The following is an 8,022-nucleotide window of genomic DNA, read 5'->3' as shown; positions in this document are numbered from 1 at the left end:
TTACTACACTTCCCTCTCCTACTTCCTCAGTCTCTCTTAAATATCTCTCCTGTAATTCCTTCTTCTACCTTTAGCAGAGCCTTTTTTGCTTCCATTTTGCTTTAGTGTCCACTGGATATGTAATTATACAGCTCTTGGAATTACATTACATATTACATTTATTTGCTGAATTTAATCTTTTTCTTCCTAATTTTGAGGACATCTTGGCGTGGGTACAGAAAGTATTTGCACACGTCATGTACAGATACAGTACATACTGCAGACAGTGTATAATATGTATAATTGTACATGTAATTTTAGTCAACTCAATAAAGTACAATTTAAGTTGTACTTTACTGAGTGTACTCTTATACAGTAGATGGTGTTCTGCAGTTCACCTATCTGACTGAGGAAACCCCAGCACAACTCCTCAAGTTGGAAGAGCCATGCTGCAGGCATGGATATAAATCAGAAGATTCTAGCAATGGCTTGCTTTTCACCTGTATTTATTCTTTATGTTTTTAGATAAAATCTACTGCGTACATATGATCATACTCTGGAGTATGATGAAGTCAGAGAGGCCATTTTGGTGCTTTTGTGATATGTCTGTAGCTGTGCCTGTTCCTGCTGGGATTCAATGTCAGTTGCTTGTGGGCACATAACATTACTCCCTAGACAGTAGATAACTCAGCCGCACCAAAAGACCAGGTCCTCTGGTGCAGTAGAGGTCTGGATTAAGCAGAGGGTGTGATGACCCTTCTGTAATGTGCTCAGCACTCTAAGCTCCAATTACACCTTTGCAGATGCACTGATGTAATCAAAGGTTGTACGATAAGTCCTGATTATACTTTTCTGATTTAAACACATAAAACATAAGACATAAGACTGTATGGAAACAGTACAGAACTTAGATTTTCTGAGCTCTAGCTGAACTTGAAAGCACCTTCTCTCTCTGTCCTTCCAGGACAAATCTCCAACATGTCTTAAAACACACTGACTTTTGTTCATGTGTTGAGTGGCAGTTCCTACCTCTGCCAATCTTTTCTGGTTTATTAACTCAGTGAGTTGCATAAATACCTTTAGTCCACTGGTATTACCAGCTATTTGCTCATGTATAATTATCCTCCAATGGCAACCGGGGTGATATTGTCACTTTTAAACCTTGTCTGGAAGACAGAGTGTGCCCAAAATCTCCATTGCAGAATTCAGAGAAGACCATCTAATGGCGGGAGAAATCGCTTCTTGAATCAAGAACAAGAAGCTGAAATTGTCAATATGGTGTCGGTAAATAATGGCATTAGTCTTAGGGAAATCCGACACGTAGCATAGAGGACAAAAGTATATTCAATAACATAAGGAATGTTGCCATATCCACTATTGATCGTGTGCTGAGAAGACACAGGGTGAGCATGAAGCAAATAGATCGAGTTCCATTTGAGAGGAACTCTGATTGTATGAAAGAGATGCGATACACGTATGTACAAGTGAGTATATCATTTTACAATACTTTACATATTCACTATGTTGTGGTTCTTACAAGGTCATGTCTTCATCCAGAGAATCCTTGAGCTTGATGGAAATGCTAACCCAGTCGAATATGTCTATACTGACGAGGCCGGATTCAATGTGGCCAAAAGGCGTCATAGAGGAAGGAACATCATAGGACACAGAGCAACAGTTGAGGTCCCTGGCCAAAGGTGGGGAGAATGTAACCATGTGTGCTGCTATCAGTCTTCAATGGGTCAGCCATTGCCATGTCACAATTGGCCCACACAACACAACACTTCTTCTGGAATTCCTCAATGCACTGTATGATCTTTTATTCCCAACCCCAGTGAGACAACATAGGACCACAGACCACACTACCTATGCTGTAATATGGGATAATGTCAGCTTCCACGAGCAGGGGTCATTCAAGAATGCGTCACGATCGTAAGCCCTCCTCTTAAGGGCACTCTGGCTCTTTCACATTTTAGTTGATTATGTGCACCTGCCCAATCCTGCTCCTCTTATATAAGCCGGGTGCTCTTGCTACTCCTGGCTCTGCATTGGAAGACGGACGCCCGGAGGCCCGCCTACCACCAAGTCGCCCTACATCCGCAGCTTGAGGGCATAGGTCTCCTATCGGCGTCCTGACCCAGCTGAGTCCGGGGTTCAGAGCGCCTGGCCTCGTCATCCTGTTTTTATTCCCCATCCCTGTACCTGATCCCGTTCCGGTTTTTAACTGTGTCTTGTTTTCCTTGCGGATGGATCTACTGGATTTGGACCTTGGACTTTGCCCTGGATTTCTCCTTGGACTCACTTGGACTTGTTTGCCATGGCCACGCCTTGCAAGCACCGGTTCACTGTCGTCACGCCCCTGTGTTTGTCACCCTGCCCTGATCCTCGTCGTCTCCTCCCTGTTGTCATTTTCCACTTACTTCCGGATTATACCGTCTGCATAGGGTCGGGAACTACGCATTGTAACAGAATGGTTCACCACCCACCCACACATACAAATGATCTTCCTTCCACCCTACTCCCCATTTCTCAATCAAATTGAAGAATATTTTTCCAGTTAGCATGGAAGGTATCGTATATGATTGGAACCCACACCAACAGGTGACCCTTCTTGAGGCAATGCATGCAGCCTGTGGTGATATCAGAGGCTTGTCAAGGATGGATCCGTCATACTATTTTTTGGGGGCTGGTGATCAAACTCTGTGATTCTGTGATTTTGAAATGTAAATAAACTGAGGTTATTCTGTAGTGGCTGGTTCTGTAGTCTTTGTGTTTTTTGTTCATTCATATTTAATTTTGAAGAGAGAGTTTTGTGTTTTGCAGCACAATGTCTTATTCAGTGCTCAGTGTGAGCTATGAATATGCTGTATGTGTGTGTGATTCTGACTGAATTATTTGGTTTTGAGGGCTGTGTGTAGAGTTTTACAGTTAGTCGTGAGTTTTTCCTTGTGTGTTTAAGGTTTTGAAAATGTGGTATTTGAAAATGGGCTTTGTGTATATAGTTTTGGAAAACTGGTGTTGTATTCTGAGAAATGTGTGTATCCAATCAGGAAAAACTGTAATTTATGTAGACTGCAGTAGCATGATGTTGCAAAGTTCAAAATGTTTAGAGGTTGTTCTGAAAAAAACATATGGTTCCTGATTCATTGCAGTAACAGGTTTTTCTAGTAGTGTTTTCTAATACATCTCACCAGTGTGTAATAGGTATTCAGTGGGGTCTGTGTATTTGATGGCTTTTGTGTGCCATCTGAAGGTAAAGGTAGATTTAGATCGAAGATAACATGTTTTTGAGTAGAGTGTTTGATTTGGTCATATAAGTTTGAGGTTTGTACAGATCAGTGTGTGTTTTTGGTTTTGCGTTTATAGGTTTGGGAAAATGGAACCTCATTTGAGGAAATGTGTCTTAGCTGTTGGGAAAAACTGCAAGGGTGTTTCAAATAGTTATACAAATTATTACATACTCCTAACCCTAGGATTAAGGTAGAGGCTGGGTTTTGCTTTGGGCAGGGAATGTCTTGCTTACAGTCTTGCCTAGACAGAAATTGCCTAAGGCCCCCTACTTCAGAACCGTCCCGACAGGTGGTTTTCGTCTGTAATATGAGAGCAAAAATATAAAATCCAACAACAACTAGTTTTCAAAAGCTTGCCTGCCTTTTGCACATTAGCTATTCCACTTGCACTCATAGGTAGTATTTTTAATGACTCCCATACATGAGCAATCTCACTAGGGCTATTGGTCAGTCGAAATGTTTTCAAACATGATGCACACACATTATCAGTCTTGCTCGCAATTATGTTATAGCATACCTACTGTACTGTAGGTAGAGTTAGTCAGGAGCCAAAAGCAATGAAACAAAATGATCCAAGTGGGGCAAAAGAACGAAAAATAGTGAAATTAAATGAAAATTAAAAAGAAATTACAAGAAAGCTTGCAAAACATTAGTTCTTCACAAGTATAAATGAGAATGAACCAGCCCCTTTGATAACAGTACAGCAGTCATTTGAAACCACAGGATGTAAAACTGTCATTAGATGTGACAGAGACTATTGGCAACAGAACACAATACAATGAGCTCACACTGAGATGTCAAATGAACCTAGTGTCATTATGTTCATATTATAATACTATTTTTTTAATATAGTAATATCTCTACCTTTTCTGTATTGTTACAAGTATGTGTATTATTATATGTGTGCCTGCATTGAGCAGTGTCTGTCTGTACTGAGCTATGAGTGTCTATAGGTGTCTATACTGAGATGTGTGTACTGAAGTGGATGTATCTGTCATGAGCTGTGTGTGTCTGTACTGAGCTGTGAGTGTCTGTACTGCAGTATTCGTTTCTGTACTAAGCTTTTGTGTGTGTCTATACTGCAGTGTCTGTCTGTACTGAGCTGTGATGGTCTTTAGGTGTGTATACTGAGATGTGTGTCTCTGTAGTGCAGTGGAGGTACAGTATCTGTACTGAGCTGTGTGTGTCTGTACTGAGCTGTGAGTGTCTGTACTGCAATATTCGTGTCTGTACTAAGCTTGTGTGTGTGTCTATACTGCAGTGTCTGTCTGTACTGAGCTGTGATGGTCTTTAGGTGTCTATACTGAGATGTGTGTCTCTGTACTGCAGTGGAGGTACAGTATCTGTACTGAGCTGTGTGTGTCTGTATTTAGCTGTGTGAGTCTGTACTGCACGTTAGGCATTTGTATTGAGCTGTGTGTAGCATCTGTACTGAGCCATGGGTTTCTGTACTGTGTACTATTGGTGTCTGTATTGAGTCTGTGTTTTTTGGTGTCTGTATTGGTGAATAGTTGACAATGGAGTAAAGTCTTAAAGTAAATTGTGGTGAGTTACTAAAGGGACAAGCATTATGAGAATTTGGTGCTCTAGTCCTGTTCAGAGTGCATTGGGTGGGAAGAACATTACTTTTCCCAGGTCCCAGAAATAATCAGGATTAGTAACGGTTTTGTCACTATGCAATTAATGTACAGTAGAGGTTAGTTATTATTGCATTTATGTCAGTTTATTAATACTTTGTCAAAACCGTTCATTAACAAAATATTTTCAAATGGCCCTTGCAAGCTCTAAAGTGTTTTCAGGGATTTTGTCTGTATTAGCACTGATTACCACTTGAAAATGAAGTAGGTAGCATGCATTAATGTCATTAGTGATTCATAAAGGTAAATCACTTGAGTGTCTTTTTCTCAATAACAGCAGGATTAGATGAATACACACAATACAGTTGAGGCATATTAGAATACTTCTTAATATTACAACTGTATATAGTCCCAGTGATAAAAAACTGCTGTAAGCATTTGTGTATACAGTATTTATTCTGTAAGTATAAAAAGAGCAGGATTTTTAGCCCATTAATCAAACACCTTAAGTGCCTGAGCAACACTAAATGCCTCTGCCAAACAGTTTTTTCCAAAAGGCATTCCTTTCATTATCAGAATTATGTTCCAAATGATTACTTTAGAGACCTCACAAGAGTTTTAAATTGCATCATAATGATAGCATACTGGCAAGACATTTGCAAAACGGGAATTTTAAATGCAGAAGTAAAAGATCAGTAGCTCAGCACATTAGCACATTAGTCAACTAATGGAGATACTTTCTGTGTTGTGCCGTGGGAGTAACTTATCAATCAATGTTTTGAGCACTGAACTGGCTAGGGTCTAATGATAGTTACATTAATGTTTTCTTGGCATTCAAAAATGATTTTTCCCCTTGATATTTTAAATGTTTCATAAACAAACAAGAAATTAAAAGACTGTGACTGTTAGGGCAACTACTCACTCAGTACACTTGGTGCCCGTCTCAACTATCTGATTAACAGAGATGTGAACCACAACAACAGAAGACTGTCAGTGTCCTGTTTTTTTTAAAGACAAACTTGTTAAGCCATTATTCCAGTGAATTAACATTCAGGGCTTGTCTGTTTCCTTGTAATTCACCAGTGGTAGCCAAGTTCATTACTGGAGAACCATGGATCTGCAGATTTTCTATATATTTTTTACCTGTTCAGTTAAAGAATGGGGATAGTTTACAACCATCTGATATGTCTTTTTTATTTTTAAAAACAGCATCTCTGTGTGTCTCAGCCAAAGAGAAATCCTTCATCATGCGCTTTTGCTTTAATCAAATAGACCACTGATGTACTGCTTTAGATAGTCACATCATATATTTCAGGACATTTGAGTATCGCTTGGATGGTTTGCATTAGGTGTGGCCTCTAGCTTCGTTATAATTTAATTTATTTGAGGTATTTTAAATAAGGTGACTTATATTCAAAATAATTGCTGAACTGTAATATATTAGAAATGGTATAAATACACTTTAGAGTGGTTTTAAATTAAAGGCATTGATCATACAGCAATAACTGAAGCTAATAGTTTAGAGTAGCTAAAGTTTAGGCTAACCCCCCTAACACTTTCTTCACTTTTGCATGTGACAATATTTTGCTTTCCTATCATGGTGCCACCTATAGGCCATTTACATTAACAGCTTATTCAAACTTAAGCAATCCAAAAAGGTATATTTAGTCTATGTTTTATGTCTTATATCTTATCATATGTCTTAATATGTTTTATTAGTCTATTAAGTATATGTTTATTTACATATCAAGTTTTAAAAGGGAAACATTTTTACAGATTCATAGCTGTTGTGTACAGGAGAAGATGTGAGGGATCTAAAAATAACAATGTATTAAATGAGTGAATGCTGTGCAACTGCAAGCACATTATATAGACTCTATTACTCTTGAACTCCTCTCACTATGGCAACCAGTGGAAACATAAATTGAACATGCTGTAGTACTATAATGGCAACTGTCGAAAACTCTGGAACACCAAGAACATAATGGTGGCCATTGTTACTTGTTTGGCTGACTTCAAGAACTTCAATTACACTCTGAAAATTGTCATGATTCCAAAATTCACCTGTCCTGCAATCTTGGAAAAAATGATTAAAAAAAACCATGAAGTATGATATGGCTGCCATGCTAAATATAAGCTTCATTCATTCGTGGAAGCTTTGCACTTCCATTGCTCTGTGAAATTCCATGTCTACAATTTCTTTTTAGTGGAAATGAAATAACTTTATTTTATAACTTTAATAACACAGGTCAAGAATCACATCAGTCAAAGGGTTACTGAGGAGCTGTCCTTTAAGAGCAAAATGTAACATTTTTCCTTAAATAGAATCAGTCTTGGAAGGAGGGAGTAATGTAAATGAGGTTTTGCAAATGTACTAAATGTTCCTGATATGAAGAGTATTTAAAATCTCTCCAAACCACACAGAATCCGTACATGACCATTCCATGTGAGCCAACAGTGCTATTTGTACGTCTACATATATACTGTATTATCAATGTCTGGAAATTTATAAAGTTATGGACAAATTATTTTTACAGTGGATTTTGATTGGCCAATATCAGTCCTCCTAAATAGTAAAAAAGGCACAAAACTAAGAAAAAAATAATGCTGTTGTGTTTCAAAAGAAACCTACCAAATTTTGGCTTGATGGCTCCAGCGGCTGTAGAACAAAAATTGATAATCCAGGATGGTAGTCATGTATCAAGTGCAACCAAGTAAACGTCTGGGCCATCAATATATCGATGAAGTTTGAGAGTTTTAAGAGTAATACTGTAGCTGCAATAGTTTTGATAACTACTGTTTCTGGTTTTCTAAAACAAGATTGTAGATTTTGTCCTTTTTTTGTCCTTTTTGATGGCAGAAGGAAGGAAAGAATAATCTATAAAAGAACAAAAGACTTTCAGTTATCCTTGCTTTGAAGTTTAATGGAAAAAAGATGCATACAGTAAGTTAAAGCAATACAACCACGTATTCTTGGAACACCCACGCAGGGGACCCTTGAGGAGGCGTTAGATGGTTGTAGGAGATGGTGCAGTCCTGTACCTTGCATAGAACAGTGGATTTAATTGTGTCAGCACCTCAGTGATTCTGAAGTCCCTTTCGATCATAAGAACAGCTAAAATTGAGAGGAGGCCAATAGACCCATCAAGCTCATTTGGTAGTTAGTAGATGATTAA

At 38.5% G+C, this 8,022-nt stretch overlaps 1 pseudogene; it reads left to right on the top strand.

Moving 5' to 3' along the window:
• Positions 1-1,107: 1,107 nt before the first annotated feature.
• Positions 1,108-1,915, top strand: LOC148677799 (uncharacterized; annotated as a pseudogene).
• Positions 1,916-8,022: the final 6,107 nt, after the last annotated feature.

This window comes from Lepisosteus platostomus, chromosome 1, assembly GCF_059453375.1.
Source record: "Lepisosteus platostomus isolate fLepPlt1 chromosome 1, fLepPlt1.hap1, whole genome shotgun sequence".
Classification (NCBI taxonomy): domain Eukaryota; kingdom Metazoa; phylum Chordata; class Actinopteri; order Semionotiformes; family Lepisosteidae; genus Lepisosteus; species Lepisosteus platostomus.
Note: the sequence above shows the minus strand (reverse complement) of the source record. Positions and strands in the feature narration are given on the sequence as shown.